The following is a 17,582-nucleotide window of genomic DNA, read 5'->3' as shown; positions in this document are numbered from 1 at the left end:
AAAAGTAGGGAAGAAGGGAGGGAGGTAGAGAGGGATAGATGAACAGAGCAAGGAAATGAAATAATACTTCTGATCTTTTTCTCAGGGGCTACCTTTTTATTTTTTCTTGTCGGCCGTGGGGCTTGAACTCTGGGCCTGGACGCTGTCCCTCAGCTCTTCAGCTCAAGGCGAGCGCTCTACCACTTGAGCTACAGCGCCACTTCCGGTTTTTCTGGTGGTTTATTGGAGATAGGAGTCTCACGGTCTCTCCTGCCTGGGCTGGCTTTGAACCACGATCCTCAGATCTCAGCCTCCTGAGTAGCTAGGATTTCAGGCGTGAGCCAGCAGCGCCCGGCTCAGGGGCTACTTTTATCAAATCCAAGATGAAAACATTTAATTATGCAAACCATACGTTATGAACTTTGCATCCATACTACAAGCCAACTACTCTCTGTTGCCTTTTTATGTTTCCATACTGATTAAATTTGAAAACTGAACTGGGTGCTGGTGGCTCAGGCCTGTAATACTAGCCACTCAGGAAGTTGAGATCTGAGGACTGTGGTTCAAAGCCAGCCTGGCCAGGAAAGTCTGTAAGACTCTTTTTTTCTTAATTTTATTGTCAAGGTGATGTACAGAGGGGTTAGTTATATATGTAAGGTAATGAGTACATATCTGTCCAACATTGTTACCCCCCTCCCTCATTTTTCTCCCACTTCCCCAGCCCCCCACTTTCTCCCACCAGTTGGAAAGATCATTTCCAGCATAGTGTCTTGTGAGTATCACTGTTGCATTGGTTTACCCTTTATCCTTTGTTCTGTGAGACTCTTTATCTCCAATTAATCACCAGAATGCCAGAAGCAGTAGAGTACTAGAGTTTGAGCCCAAATGCTCATGGCTAGTGTCCAAGCTCTGAATTCAAGCCACATGATTTCCACAGATACAGACATACACACACACACACACACACACACACACACACACACACACACACACACACACACACACACACACACAGAGTCTGTGAGTTCTTTGCATTATTTCAAGTATAAGGCACCACAGCTAATTATCCTTCAGTAACTGACTCAACAGCATTTCTATTTTTATTCAAATTCCACATTTGATATGCTACTTTATAGCCATTGGAAAAAGTAAAATATTTGTGGAATTATTAACCTTCAAGGTTAATATTCTAGTTTTGAGGGTCTATAATCCACCAAATAAGAGAAACTACAAACTCTGCAGTTACAAGAGATTTTTTTTTATATCCACATGGCTTCACTGAGGGTATGTTATACCATACACACCATACTTCACTGTTGACTTAATTTTCTTGTGGTGTCTTTTAGAGCCCACTGAGTTCTTTTTTTTAAATAAGTTTTTTACTGTGAAAATACTGTACAAAGGGGTTACAGTTCCATGAGCAAGGAAATGAGTACATTTCTTTTTTTAGAATACCGTACAGAGGAGTTACAATTACATGGGCAAGATAAGGAGTACATTTCTTATCAAACATTGTTGCCTCCTCTTTGTTTCCCCTTCCCATCCCTTCGTAACCCCCCCTCCCCCACTCGATCCTCCCCCCACACACACCAAAGTTGTAAAGTTCGTTTTTCGACATAACGACTTGTACATCTCATTGTTGCAATGGGTCCACCTGTATCCTTATTTAAACAATTTGTTTTTTCCCTTCACCTCCACAAATTATACTAACATCAAATACAGTGAAAGCAGGGGTTATATCGTGGGGGAGGAACATACAAAGCAACATAGAAATCATCTTGTATATATGTTAGAAACAATTGCATGAAAGAAAAAAAAACATTTGAATACTTATCTTGCGGTTAATTCCCCTAACATCAACTTACCTGACCTTTTCTGCTTGACTCAGACATATACTAGTTATTACAAATAAGGGAAACCATGGGACCTATGTTTCTTTGGGCCTGGCTTACTTCACTTAACATAATTTTTCCAAGTCTTTCCATTTCCTAACAAATGGGGAAATGTCATTCCATTGTGTATATATACCACATTTTCTTGATCCATTCATCTACTGAGGGGCATCTGGGTTGGTTCCATATCTTAGCTATGGTAAATAATGCTGCAATAAACATAGTCGTGCTGGTAGCTTTAGTGTGGTCTTGTTTGTGATCATTTGGGTAAATGCCCCAAAGTGGGATTGCTGGGTCATAGGAGAGTTCTATGTGGAGTCTTTTGAGGAACCAATGAGTACATTTCTTATCAAGCATTGTTACCTCCTCCTTTGTTTTTCCCCTACCATCCCTTCCCTCTCACCTCCATAACTACACTCCCCCCCATCACTGAGTTCTTACAGAGCCACAGCTTCGATGTTTGATGCCAGTTCAGAAGGTAACATCAATCCAAAAAGCAGGCAAGGGAGTCTGGTGGACTGGAGATCCACCTGCCATCCATAGGGCAGAGAGGATGTTCAGACCATTATAACCAGCTTGGTGATTAAAAAGATGCTGGGAATCTGCTGGGATTTTATAATTCTTCCATAGCTAAATGTTTGTAATTAATTTTAATTTTGTTTCTTTGTATGTTCCTCCCTCACCATATAACCCCTGTTTTCACTGTATTTGATGTTGGTGCCCTGCATCTTGTATATACACTTCTCTAGCTTGGGGAGGGGAAGGGAAAAAAAATGCTTAAATAGGGATACAGGTTGACCCATTGTAACAATGAGATGTACAACTATGTTAAAAAACGAACTTTACAATTTAGGTGGGGAGGGGGGAAAGGGGAGGGGGAGTATAGTTGTGGAGGTGGGAGGGAAGGGAGGGTAGGAGAAAAAATAAAGGAGGAGGAACAATACTTGATAGGAAATGTACTCATTACCTTGCTCATGTAACTGTAACCCCTCTGTACAGTATTTTTACAATAAAAAAATATGAAAAACAAAAAGAAAGACCAAATTCCAACACACAGGAGGTCGAGAAGGATCATGAATTGGAGGCCAGCCTTGGCTGTGTAGCAAGAACCTGTTTCAACAAAATAAAACAAGTTAAAAAGTAAATTTCCGAATCCAGTTATGCCAATTCCTGTTATCTTTTGTAACATTTTACTAAGAATGCCAACAAAGTCGGTCAATATTGTACTCCCTTCCCACAGTACAGACCAAGTGCTGAAATGCAAGTGAAGAAAAGCTTTTCAATTCAACAAACTCTTCTGTCTCCTGGCCTGGCTTGCCTAACACTCCCAGCCTTTTCTAAAACTTGTATTTCAGCTGCAGACGTTGCTATGTGATTAATCATACAACATGGCAATGATGTGTCATATCGGAAGGGGGAAAGTAAGTGAGAAATCTGGCCTCAATGATAATGTCTAGCTTTCTGTTTATATATGCCTTTGGGCATCCATATTGCTGGGTGGATTAAGAAACAGCTAGAGAAACTGTGATTTATACGAACAGAATTTAAGGACAATTCTGCCTCTGACTGCAGGTGCCCTTGGCAAAAACAAAATGGAAACAAAACCATCCTGTATTGTAGTGTCTTGCTTGTGTTTTTTTTTAATCTGTCATTCATTCATTCACTCATTCATTATTATCAGTATTAGCATTAATAATACTGGTGGTGACTCTGTGTGTGTGTGTGTGTGTGTGTGTGTGTGTGTGTGTGTGTGTACATGTGTGCCCATACTGGAGCTTGAACTCAGGGCCTTATACTCTCACTTGGCTTTTTTGCTCTCAGATAGCACTCTACTACTTGAACCACGCTTTCCATTCTGTCATTTTTTGGTAGTTAATTGGAGATAGAGTCTGGTACTTTTCTTCCCTGGGCTGTTTTTAAAGCTTAATCCTCAGATCTCAGGAACTAGGAATATAAATTGTACTATCTTGTTTTGAAAAGGCACTCAAAGTAATTAATATACTTTGCAAACATAAAATGATACTTGAAAGCTTTTAAATTATAGACAATATTGCTCTGGACAAACTAATTTTCTGTTCTTTAAGAATTTTTGTATAGCTCACACAGATGTAAGAACACAGAGAAGGCAGACACACAGGACAATGCAATTGACAAGCAATTTCCATTTGGAGTGAAATTCTGCATTGCAGCGCCCTGAACTCTGATGTGGACTTAACAGCACAGAAAGAAAAGAATACAGAGGCCATGGTGAAGCATAGCACTGAGAGCAAATCAGCAAGCCATGGGATTAAATGAAGAGCAAATTAACCTAGGATGAAATCAGAAGGTAAAAACCTTCAAAAATTGAGTTGAAACTCCTTGGTACAACTACTTAAGGATAATTTTTTAAAGAACAAAAGCAGAAGATGGTGACTAGTCTTTAATAACATTCATTTTTGGAATTGTCGATATTGAGGTATAAATTACACATCAAAATAATTCCTCATCCCAGCACTAGGGAAACTGAGGCAGTAGGCTCATGAATCAAAGGCCAGCTTGGGCTGTACCAAAACCATCTCTCAAAAACAAACACAAAAATGAATAAACAAAAGTAAATGATTTCTTGCAAATAGATAATGTCTATTTGGTGATTAATTTGACTGCAGTTTACTGATTAATTTCACAATATGTGCTCAAGGAGTAAGGGGCATTTTTCTTTACCTTACCTTATCTTATCCGCTCCTCATTAACTTGCCAAGATAAGACACTGGTATTTTAGGGTTTGGCCTGTGAGTCCTGAGTTTGAATTTGGGTGTGCTTTGTACAAGGCAGGCACCCCTGGGAAAACAGTTCATTTTTCACTCTTAGGATCTTGCTCCAGCTGGAGATGATAATCAGTTTACATCACAGAATCATTGTGTTGTTAATGGGATACAGTCTATGCTTCCATGCTTATGAGAGTACTGGGAAAAGGGTAATGGTATCATCCAATGTGGGATCCAGCTCTTCCAGATGCATTCTAGCCTTCAAGTGTTATGGCTGTGTGTGTGTGTGTGTGTGTGTGTGTGTGTGTGTGTGTGTGTGTGTGTTTGATTCATTCCTTCAGTATATATAGGAGCAGTCAAAGTACTATCAAAAAACTATGTTTAAAACAAACTTTACAACTTGGGGGAGAGAGAAGGTGGGGAGGTGAGGAAAGAAGGGATGTAGGGAAAAAACAAAGGAGAGGGTAACAATGCTCAAGAGGAAATGTACTCATTACCTTAATCATGTAACTGTAACCTCTCTGTACTGTATCTTTACAATAATATATTTTTTTAACTGCTTCAAAGAAAAACCACCCCATTCATACTAAAACCCAAATAAATGATTTTTTTAAAAAGAAACATTTCTAAAGGAATATGCTTTGTTTAACTAGGAAAAGAAAGTGTGATATGTGTTCTGATACTTTATTTTATTTTTTTATTTTTTGTCCGTGATGGGGCTTGAACTCTGGGCCTCGGTGCTGTCCCTGAGCTCTTCAGCTCAAAGCAAGAGATCTACCATTTGAGCCACAGTGTCACTTCCGGTTTTCTGGTGGTTAATTGGAGGTAAGAGTCTCACAGACTCTCCTGCTTTGCATGGCTTTGAACCATGAACCTCAGATCTCAGCCTCCTAAGTAACTAAGATTACAAGCATGAGCCACTGGTGCCCAGCTTATTCTATTATTAATTAATTGTTTGTGCCAGTCCTAGTGCTTGAACTGAGCTTTTCTTACTCAAGGCTAGCACTCTATTACTTGAGCCACAGCTCTACTTCTGGTTTTCTGGTGGTTAATTGGAGATCAGAGTCTCACAGACTTTCCCGCCCTGGCTAGTTTCCAACTATGATCCTCCAATCTCAGCCTCCTGAATAGCCAGAATTACAGGCATGAGCCACTAGCACTCAATGTGTTCTGATATTTTAAATCACATTACAGAGGTTACGAGGAACTGTAGAAAGGCTTGTTGTGCTTGTGTGCCACATGACTGAAAAGGAAGTTTGAAGAGTTCTGGGATACACTAGACGAGAGGTGTGCAGAGCGCAGGGGAAGCCATTTTGAATCTCACCAAATCCCAGTCCCTGCGCGTCAGCCTTGGCCTAGATGACCAAATGACCCTGCAAACACTACCTGTGGGAGGCTCATCAGCAACATGTTGGTCTCAGCTGAGATTCATTTTGTCTCTACTAAAAATGAGATAATTACATCTTAGAGGTCTCACTATGCTGCATGTCAAAAGCTGCTGTCTGTTCTCCCAAAAGCCTAGACATCTTGACTAAAATGGGCCTTGTAGTTTACAATGGAGCCTCTTTTAGGATATTCCAGATGAACATGGTCCTAACAGAATCCTCTAAGACCTACAGAACTCATGGAGGAAATACAAACTCCAAAGCTGTGCCCCAGCACATGGAAGAAAATCCTTCTCTCTAATCCCAAACTAGACGATTACACTTACACAATTCCTCCAGCAAATGAGAGAAACAGTATAAAAAGAAACCTCTAAAAATGAAACACATTTTCATGTGCTGTTCTTATTCCATTTGTGAGAAAGGATTGTGGGGGAGAGATGATGTTCCCGGAGGTCTCCAGAGATAGACCGGTCTTAAACCACAACCCAAGGTGAAACTCTCAAGGTCAAACCAACATGAGCTAACTAGAAGAGGAGTTTTCTATCCTATTGGTGCTATTAACCCAAGGTACACTTTAGGGAATGCCTCTCCTTCAAATGCCATTTATGGTCAAGGTAATTCATCCTGCACCCTGCCTTTAAATACAATTTATGGTCATTTGTATCTGCCCCACCTTTAAATCTATCCTGTGCCCCGCCTTCAAATATAATTTATGTTAATAGTCATCTATTCTCAGCTGCTGACAAAAGAGGCTCGGTCATCCTGCATTGTCAATCACTTCCATTGTAAGCCAGGACTGGCTCTCATGAGCAATTATAATCTAATTAAAGCTGCTAATGTTTACTCCTTTGGGAAATACAGTTATTCACGGACATCAGAACCTTTTATGCTTTTCCATCAGCTATATAATTTATGTTTTGCTTCTCACTTCTGAGACTCTTCAGGAGTTATTTCCCTGTCACCTTAAAATAGAAATGCACCCTGTGGCAACGTTTTCAATATAACTATTGTGGTTCAATTGAATAAAAAAATGAATAATGTGTTTATTAAGAGTATCAGGAACAGAGATACAACCTTTCTCATTATGTTATATTACTACTTCTGTTGTGCTACACAGTATTAATAATTTTACAACATAAATAGTAGATTAAGCTTTGAAAATTCATAACATCCCCAAGAAGATACCTGACTAGAAACTCTCCTAGTGGAGACAGTCTTTAAATCAACAAAACCACAAATGCAGTACAAAGGTTTCCAATTATTCTATCTTGGGAAGTTTTCATTTTTTAAATTGGGTTTCCAGTGGCTCACGCCTGTAATCCTAGCTACTGAGGAGGCTGAGAACTGAGGGTCACAGTATGAAGACAGAGCAGGCAGAAAAGTCCCTGTGAGACTCTTATCTCCAATTAACCACTCAAAAAACAGAAGTGGAGCTGTGTCTCGAAGAGGTAGAACACTAGCCTTGAGCAATAGACCTCAGAGACAGCGCCTAGGCCCCAACTTCAGGCTCCATAACTCACACACACACACACACACACACACACACACACACAAATAAACATATATCTTTATATTGGTACTCTATTTTATGAACACGCCTTAATATACCTTACAAGTTCCTAAACAACTAATATGAATACTAGAAAAATAAGACATAAAAAATAATTTTGAGGGAGATACAAGTATATTTTGTGGCCCACAAAACAATTGTGTCCATACTGGCCTGGAAATTCTAGTCCAGTTTCTGAAATACTGGGATTATAGGTATACATCTCCATACCTGGCTCTCACTTTTTAAATACTGTTGACTTAGCACTGCTCAGGTCATGGGCAATATTTCAAAAGGCAAATAAATTAATAGACGATAACAGTTTATAATTTTTGAGGGTTCCTGATCCCAAGGATTGGTTTAAATGCTTTGTAGTTCTATTTTTAACCCTCAACACCTCACTAGCACAGTAGCATCTCACCACAAAAGGGGAAAATGAGGCATAGGAAGAAACTTTCCAAAAGTAACCAATTACTAAGGGATGGGGTCAGCATACAGCCCACATGGTTGACCCAAGTGCCAGAACTGCTTACTATCTCAGGAATGATCCCCAGGGAGAAGTGCTTCACAGAGGTGACAGCATGGCAGAAGCCTTGTCATAGAACAAACATGTCTGTGCTATCAGCACAGGGTCTTGTGAGGACTGGAGGAGAAATGAACCTGCAAATGCATGGCTCTACAAGTGAGTCTTTGGAAAATTACCATAGAGATGATACTGACAGTTCATTTTTTAAATATTATTTCTCCAGATCCCATAGTTGAGGGTTTTTACCCAGCTTTTCTAACATTTCAATTGCTTGCATTTTTCCGATTTTAGGTAAACAAGACTTCCATGCCTAGTTTTGAACTCATAATTTAATATCCTTTTACGTAAGCATGCACCAAGGAAACTGCATAATCTTCAAGGTTCAAGTTGCACAAGACACAAACCCACCTGACCGTCATGTGGAATGGAACTATTTCTGCACGGCTCCCAGATGGAGACCTAAAAAGACAAATGAAAGCTTTCTCACTTAAAAAAATAAAAATAAAAGGCTTTGCAGACGCTGCTGTCACTAGTGGTTACCAGCTGCCAGCCCTGGTCAACCCCACCGTGTTGTTCGACATTGCTGCCGAAGAGGGTAAGCCCTTGGGCTGCGTCTGCTTCGAGCTGGTTGCAGACAAAGTTCCAAAGACAGCTGAACACTTGCGTGCTCTGAGCACTGGAGAGAAAGGACTTGGGTATAAGGAAGGGTTCCTGCTTCCACAGGATTATCCCAGGATTCATGTGCCAATGGCACTGGTGGCAGGGCCACCTACAGAGAGAAATTGGAGGATGAGAACTTCATCCTGAATGCACACAGGTCCTCGCATCTTGTCCATGGCAAATGCTGGACCAAACACGCATGGTTCCTAGTTTTTCACCTGCACTGTCAAGACTGATAGGTTGGATGACAAGCATGTGGTCTTTGGGAAGGTGAAAGAGAGCATGGAAGTCGTGGAAGCCATGCAGGGCTTTGGTCTGGGAATGGCAAGACCAGCAAGCAGGAAGGTCACCATTACAGACTGCGGACAACTCTGATACATTTGACCTGGTTTACCATAACCACCAGACCATTTTCTGTAGCTCAGGAGAACACCCTTCCACCCCATCTGCTTGCAATATCCTGTCATCCTTGTGCCCTCACTGCAGTTCTTTGAGGTCCATGTTTTCCTTACCTCCCCTCCAAATCTAGCTGGATTGCAGAGTTAAGTTTATGATTATGAATCAAAACTAAACAGCAGTAATAAAATAAAATAAAAATAAAAATATATTTAAAAATGAAAATGTAGGGGAATATCAGAAGCAAATCAAATTAAGAAATTCTTTTAAAAAAAAAAAAAAACAACAACAAGCTGAGCACCAGTGGCTCACGCCTGGAATCCTACCTACTCAGGAGGCTGAGATCTGAGGATCACGGTTCAAAGCCAGCCCAGGCAAGAAACTATGTAAAACTCTTATCTCCAATAAACCACTAGAGAACCGGAAGTGGTGCTGTGGCTCAAGCAGTAGAGCACTCGCCTTGAGCTGAAGAGCATAGGGATAGCGCCCAGGCTCAGAGTTCAAGCCCCATGACCGACAAAAAAAAAAAAAAAACCCTGTCCCTCTTTTACATATTAGTGTAACAGTGTATCTATATTAATCATCCAGGTATGCAATGATCACCTCAGCTAACACCACTTAAGTATGAAAGATACTAGCCCAATTTCAGAACTAAACTCTTTGGAATACACCTTTTACCTGAGAGGAAAGGTTGGCAAAATGTAACCCTGACAAAAGCACAAAGCTATACCTATACACATAAACATCAAACTCCTTAGCTCTAAGATCAGAGTTAGAAAGGCTCTGAGCTAAAAGTTGAGCTCTATCCAGGGAACCTTCACTTAACAGCCCATCTTAAAATGTCTCCAAAGTTTTCATCAATGGTGGCAGGAGTACTAAAGACTCCAAACTACACTGAGAACTTCAAAGGCTGGTGCCCCTCAGGAAACTCTGGGTATGCTTTTCTGGGCACAAGAACTACCTCAATACCCATCTTGATTTTACATAGAAAGTGAAACATCCATGGGCTATTAAATATCACATGAAATACATGACAATGCCACTGAAGCCATAGCTAATACCATTTCTGTGTTGATGAATATGACAGACATCATGAATATTCATAAATTGATGAATATGAAAAATAGATAAAATTAGAGATTGTAACTTATTGATTGCGACATGCCAAAGAACTTGATGGCAACTAAGTTTGACAGCCTTGAACAATAATCAAGAGAACATAAAAACAGATACCCAAGAGGCTACAAAGCCCAGCGTTTGACAATTGAGAGAACTATAAAATTACAGTACTCGAGAAACCTGAGTACATTGGAATTACATGGTGTTTGAGTGCCACCAAGTGACAAGTCTGTGTTATTGCTAAATTGCAACTCCATCTGCCCAACTCTTTGAGAATATTAGCAAAACAACATTATAACAAAACATCCAGCTGGGCACAGTGGAGACTCCTCTCGCTTTCATGATTCAAAATAAAATTGAAATTGGACTTCTGAAATCCCATCTTCCACTCTGCCTTTCAAAAATATATGTTTGAAATAGAAAATCATATGGCATAGTTTTAATGACTCATTATTTCATATTCCATTCTAAGTTTATGATTATTTTCACTGAGGAAATACTTGATACAGTTTTACTACTCTACCCACTTATTTGTGTTTTAGATATTAGAAAAGTTTATTCATTGAGAGTAGTCATCCTATTCTTTTAAAATCTAGAGCATATATAAGAAGGCAACATGTATATTTTGAAAGGACAGTAATTTCTCTAGTCCAAAATTTTTATTTATGAACTACAGAGCATGAAGAAAGTGTATTTTTGTAATGTATCCAATGTTTACTTGTTAGGTTATTAGACGAGAAGAAGTATTTAAAATGAACTCATTGAGCCAGGCAACAGTGGCTCATGCCTATAATCCTGACTACTCATGAGTCTGAGATCTAAGGATCATAGTTGAAAGCCAGCCTGAGCAAGAAAATCTCTGATACTCTTATCTCCAATTAACCACCAAAAATCCAGAAGTGGAGTTGTGTCTCAGTGATAGAGCACTGGCCTTGAGGAAAAAAAAAAACTCAGGGAAAGTGCTCACGTCCTGAGTTCCAGCCTCAGGACCAGCACCAAAGAAGGAAGAGAAAGAAAACAAAGGAGGGGAGGAGGAGGTAGAGGTTCAAAAGGATAACAAATAGGAACAGTGATTAATTAAATGAGATAAACAAAATCAGAAAAAGATCAAGAAAAGAAAAGTTAGCTCTTGGAAAACACTACAAAATTGTCAATCTGAGAGAATCCTTTCAAAAAAAATGTTAAAAATTGGGAAAAATGGCCATTGTTACAGGTGCATCATTACAGAGATTAAAAAGAGACTTTAGGATTAACTTTATCCTAATTATTTTTAAAACTTAAAAACTATTCTGACACCCAGGCTGGCTTTGAACTACAATTCTCAGATCTTAGCCTTCTGCATAGCTAAGACTACAGGCATGAGCCACTAACACACAGCCTGAGTAAACATTAAAGGTGCTAACATTCTTTTTGATAGATTTGGTAAGAGAGCTAAGAAAAAGATGATTCTAAATCGCTTCACCAAAGGAACTAAGAAAATTAATTATGTATTAATTACTATTTAATAATCTAACTTTTAGGAAGAAATAAACCCTTTTCCCAAAATACATAAATGAAACATCATCTCACACACACACACACACACACACACACACACACACATACACACACACACACCAATATTGCGGCTTGAACTGAACTCTGGGCCTGGTCACTGTCCCTGAGTTTTTTTGCTAAGGGTTAGCACTCTACCACTTGAGCCACACAGCTCCACTATTGGCTTTTGGTGGTTAACTGGCGGTAAGAATCTCTCAGGCTTCCAGCCATAAAAGAAATGCAAATCAAAACAACATTGAGATTCCACCTCACCCCAGTTAGAATGGCTAGAATCAAAAAATCTAACAACAACAGATGATGGAGGGGATGTGGCCAAAAGGTAACCCTACTGCATTGTTGGTGGGAGTGTAAACTTGTTCAACCCCTTTGGAAAGCAGTATGGAGGTTCCTCAAAAGACTATACATAGAGCTGGGCGCTGGTTGCTCACACCTGTAATCCTAGCTACTCAGGAGGCTGAGATCTGAGGATCGAGGTTTAAAGCCAGCCTGGCCAGGAAAAGTCCGTGAGACTCTTATCTACAATAAACCACCAGAAAACCGGAAGTGGTGCTGTGGCTCTAGTGGTAGAGCGCTTGCCTTAAGCTGAAGAGCTGAGGGACAGTGCTCAGGCCAAGTTCAAGCCCCATGAGCAATCAAAAAAAAAAAAAAAAAACTCCACATAGAGCTCACCTATGACCCAGAAATCCCACTGGGCATTTATCTAAACAATCACAAACAAGGCCATACTAAAGCTACCAGCACAACTATGTTTATCACAGCATTATTCACCATATATAATGGAATACTATGCCTCCATCAGAAAGAATGATACTGCCCCACTTGTTAGGAAATGGAAAGACTTGGAAAAATTAAATTAAGTGAAGTAAGCCTGGTCCAAAGAAACATAGGTCCCATGGTTTCCCTTATTTGCAATAACTAGTATATGTCTAGGACAAGCAGAAAAGGTCAAAAGCTATGTACATATGACCATATAAGATGATGCTAACCAAAATGAACCCCCAAGAGGTTTTATTTTGTTGCTGTTGTTTTTAATATACCTATAACGTATTATGGTGGTTTTTTTCTTTCTTTTGTATGTTCTTCCCTCATGGTATAACCCCTGTTTTTACTGTATTTGATTCCAGTGCCCTGCATCTTGTATATATATTTTTCTAATTTGGGGAGGGGAAGGGAAATAATAAAATGCTGAAATAAGGATTGACCCATTGTAACAGTGAGATGTACAAGACACTATGTTGAAAACAAACTTTACAGTTTTTCGGGATGGGGGGTAGAGTTGGGGATGTGAGGAGGGAAGGGATGGTAGGAGAAAAACAATGGAAGGGGTACCAATGCTCAATAAGAAATGTACTCGTTACTTGGCTCATGTAACTGTAACCGCTTTGTACAAAATCTTTACAATAAAAAAATAAAGAAAAAGAATCTTTCAGATTTTCCTGCCCAAGCTGGCTTCAAACTACAATCCTTAGATCTCAGTCTCTTGAGTAGCTAAGATTACAGGTATAAGCATCCAAAGCTCAGCCTTCATTGCATTTTTTAATAAAATGCATAGTGTGTAATGAACATTTTTTCTGACTATAAAATTGCATGCATTCAATCTGCTAAACCAAATGGAGCAATGAGAAGCTATCAAGGTAACAAGGACAGACACTTGCCAATAAGGACCACATTGTCTGAGCTGTCCATTATGGCTACTGCACATAGCTGTACCTCAGTCTCCTATGGAGAAACAGCTTGTATTTCAAAATTTCTATTATTTTCACAGAAACACTATCAGAGACATTGTAGAAATCCCTCAGAAGTCCACTTAACCTCTATGTTAACTGAACAATATGATTACTAGTAGAACCACAGAATCTAACCATCATTGATACTATTGTTTCTCAGGGAAAGCTGATGCCAGATTCTTCCACCCCAAACACCCTAATGACTATTTTCCCCAATTCTCTTCCAAGCCACAGAGGGAGATCTGACTCCAAAGGCACCTGGAAGGAAGTTTCCACAAGCCTCAGCCTCCCACACTCCACCGAATCAAGCCTTCAGCTAGACAGCCTCTGATATAACCAGTCCATGAAAAGTCCTGGGCCTGCCCAGAAGACAGTGATTGTGAAGAGGACTTACAGCAGCCAATCATAGAAATGTATTCTCTGGTCAAGGTTCTTATGTAAGCCAAGTATCAGAGTTCAGTATTCATTCAAGGGCCATCTGTACTATAGGAGGTAAAAATTATCAATAGGAGGTTAGGGAATATTAAAGACATTCCTTTACCTGCAGCAGAAGAGACCAGGAACACATTATTAGGCCAGGAAAGCCTATTGATGTGTCATTCACAGCACAGGATTGTGGGAAAAATGTGTTTCCTGTAGATACTTTACAACACTATTGGGAGACAAAGGGGTGACAGGTACAGTTCCTCCCATTTTTCATGAAGAAGAAGTGGAATCAAGAAAGGTGTTAGTGGCAGAGATCCAAAAAGCTCTTCAAAAAGTAGGAAGCCATCCTTCCAAAGCTAGCTACTCCTCTTTCTAACTGAAAAGTCAGTACAATATAGTATAAAGATTTCATGTTGAGACCTGCTGCAAAGTCTTCGGGGATCTGTTGATGAAGCACAGCTCAGGTCTCAGGGGGAGAAAAGAAACAGTAATTTATAACTGTGACATTTCGCAAATGCTCTAACCCTCTGCATTGCTAATTATGCTTCCTAGGGCTTTTCCTAGATTTTTCTCAACTATTTGAATTAGTGATGAACTATGTGGCAAATTTCTTCTGATTACACATGAAATCAAATCTTCTTACTTTTCGTGTTTTCCTCCACTGCTTCTTTCCTAATTAACTGGTGTTACTCAGAAAGAATACTGATACTTGCTCTCATTTTTAACAAATTGGTGTTATAGAATTCTTACACATACATTTAGACTTACCAACTTCAACTTCCCACTCTAGCAAAGATAGATGAAGTCTACTTCATGTTCCAATTGTCTTTGTAAATTATACCAAATCTATCTTTCCCTCACAAGCAGGACTTCTCAGAAAATGTTTTGCTTTGTTTTGGTTTTGTGCCAGTCTTGGGGTGTGAACTCAGGATCTGTGTACTGACTCCTGGACATTTTGGCTCAGGGCTGTTGGTCTACCACTCGAGCTTCAGATCAACTTCTGTCTTTTAGGTGGTTAACTGGAGATAAAGAGTCTCATGGGCTTTCCTGCCCAGGCTGGCTTTGAACTGCAATCCTCAGATCTCAGCCTCCTGAGTAGCTAGGATTATAGACATGAGCTGCCAGTGCCTGGCCAGAAACCTTTTTAAGCTAGAAGAAGTCATAGGATTTCAAAAGGATTTTTTAAGGGAGGGCAAATACATCACACAGAAAACACCCCCCCCCACCCGCCTCACTTGTAAGTAAATGGAAGGCTCTTAATGCTCACTTCTGTCTCCCATTAGAAAGCAACACAAAAGCCAAAGAAGAACAATAAGAAAGACAGGCCATTCTCCCTTACTGAGTAATGGCTCCTAATGTCTCTGCTGTCACTTGGAATGTGTGAGCCAGGCTGGGGACTAGATGGGAAGATGATCATCCAGAGACAAAAGGCCAAAAGTTGGACAAAGAGCAAAGGAGAAGAGAGTTGGACCTGGTCACAAAGGAAGGGACTAGAGGCAAAATGAACTTTGTTCTCATGTTAATCATGAACGTCTCTACTTCTTTCTTCTCACAGACAATTTCTCTCCTAAATCTAAAAGTGATATTTCAGACTAAGAAGTACCTTTGGGTCCAGAGTCACTTTGCCATTGAGCTGAGCACTAGTCTGGTGGCTTCTCCCGGCTGCCCAGGCAGAAGCAGAGGGGAAGGGAAGCCAGCCCCGCTTGCTTCTCTCTCTGCAGACCGGAGGACTGCATGCTGCTACTGCACTGAGAATGGGGGGAAAACACACAGCGTTGGGGAGAGGTGCTACCATACATCAGTGACCAGGGAGGGGAAAGCAGTCAGGCCCACAAGCTTTATGTCCACATGTGATTGGGGGTGTTACTCTCTCAGCCTCTCTATCACTACTGTGCTGTAGGCTATGTATATATTTGTGTGAGTATGTGCAAATGTGTGAATGTGGGCTGGAGTGTGTGGGTGTGGAGCGTGTGAGTGTGCGTATAGGAACCTATGTGCGTGTGTCGGTGTTTAAGTGGAGTGTGAGGGTATATGTGAGGTCAGTGTGAGAATGGATGAGGGTATGAGTGTGTTGAGTGGGTGTGAGAGGGAGCATGTTTATATAACTGGAGGTGGGAGTGTGGAACTATATGAGTGTGTGTGAATGAATGTGAGTGTGTACATGTGTGTCAGCATGTGGAAAGGGTGTGTGTGAGTATGTGTGAATGAACGTGTATAATCAGGTCAATCCCACGCACCAGCCATGTGCATGCTGGGTATAAGCACTGAGCTACAAGGCCAGTCCTACTCATTCTGTCAAAGCCAGGACTTATTCCCTGTATACAGTTGTCTGTTTTTCCCCCAGGATGACCAGCCCTGGCTCAACGATGGAAACGCAGCTTCTTTCCATACTTGCAACACTTTCCCCTTTCAACAGGGACGCAGACTCCTTTCAGTACTAACAAATGCTGACCATCGTGGCTAGCAAATTAGTCCACTCAGAGCAATGCAGAGGACAGGAGGGAGCCAGAAGTTCACAGAAGTGTACATTCAAGCAGAGCAGAACAGCTCACAACAGGCTACTTCTTCGAGAAGGAAAGCAGAGATGCTCGGGGCTGGGACAAAGGGGTCATGAAAGCCCATGCAAGGCAGGCACTAAAGCTCACACCTATAATCTTAGCTATGTGGAAACCTAAAACCTGAGGATCATGGTTTGAATGGTCAGCCCAGGCAGGCTGGCCTGTGATATGACCCACAAACTGGGAGAGCTCCAGGAATCAGGGCTTAGGACTCAATTGGAGGTTGTAAGGAGGGCAGCAGGTTCTATGACTAGAATCTTAATCGTTCCTATCTAGAAGGGGAGGTATTTGAGGGAGGCTACACCTATCATTGGTAGAAGCGCAGCCATCCTACAGATGAGGAAGGAAAGGCGGCCACTTGGCCACTTTCCTCTTCGGATACAGTTCATGCTGTTGCCTGTGTCAAATGCCACTACTGAGGGCTCATGTTTATGTCTTGACCCACCATGGCCACAAACCACCGCAGTCACCTCCCCTAGCATTGGCATCACGTTCAGCAGAACACCACAGCCCAGCTGGGTTTGCTTTCCTCTTTCTCATACTAATAAAACATGGACATGCTTTAGTGAAACTTCTGTAAAGACACTGTACATTAACAACACCAAATGATACTAAGATTTCCCAAGAATAAACACAATGTAGAAACTTGAGAGTATTTGATTTTATAAAAACAAATACGTAGCCGGGTGCTGGTGGCTCACGCCTGTAATCCTAGCTACTCAAGGGGCTAAGATCTGAGGATCTAGGTTCAAAGCCAGTCTAAGCAGGAATTAACCACTAAAAAGCCGAACCAGGAACTGTGGCTCAAGTGGTAGATGGCTAGGCTTAACAAGTGAGTACTAAAGCAATGTTAAGTAGGTACCAAAATGTAGTAATAAAAGCATAAATAATGCTGTTGTACTTCAGTTCCAACAACTTTCTTACAGATTTAGTCACCAAACTGCTAATGTTTGCATTGCTTTCCAAGTTAATCCACACCACACTACATAATTGCTGCATGAATCTTTTAAATTATATGTTTTAAGACAGGAGTGGTGGTATATACCTGTAATTCCAGCACTTAA

At 40.7% G+C, this 17,582-nt stretch overlaps 1 pseudogene; it reads left to right on the top strand.

Moving 5' to 3' along the window:
- The first annotated feature begins 8,492 nt into the window (after positions 1-8,492).
- LOC138824595 (peptidyl-prolyl cis-trans isomerase A pseudogene) lies at positions 8,493-9,110 on the top strand (annotated as a pseudogene).
- The last annotated feature ends 8,472 nt before the right edge of the window (positions 9,111-17,582 follow it).

This window comes from Dipodomys merriami, unplaced genomic scaffold (assembly GCF_024711535.1).
Source record: "Dipodomys merriami isolate MVZ:Mamm:240054 unplaced genomic scaffold, mDipMer1.0.p SCAF_13, whole genome shotgun sequence".
Classification (NCBI taxonomy): domain Eukaryota; kingdom Metazoa; phylum Chordata; class Mammalia; order Rodentia; family Heteromyidae; genus Dipodomys; species Dipodomys merriami.
Note: the sequence above shows the minus strand (reverse complement) of the source record. Positions and strands in the feature narration are given on the sequence as shown.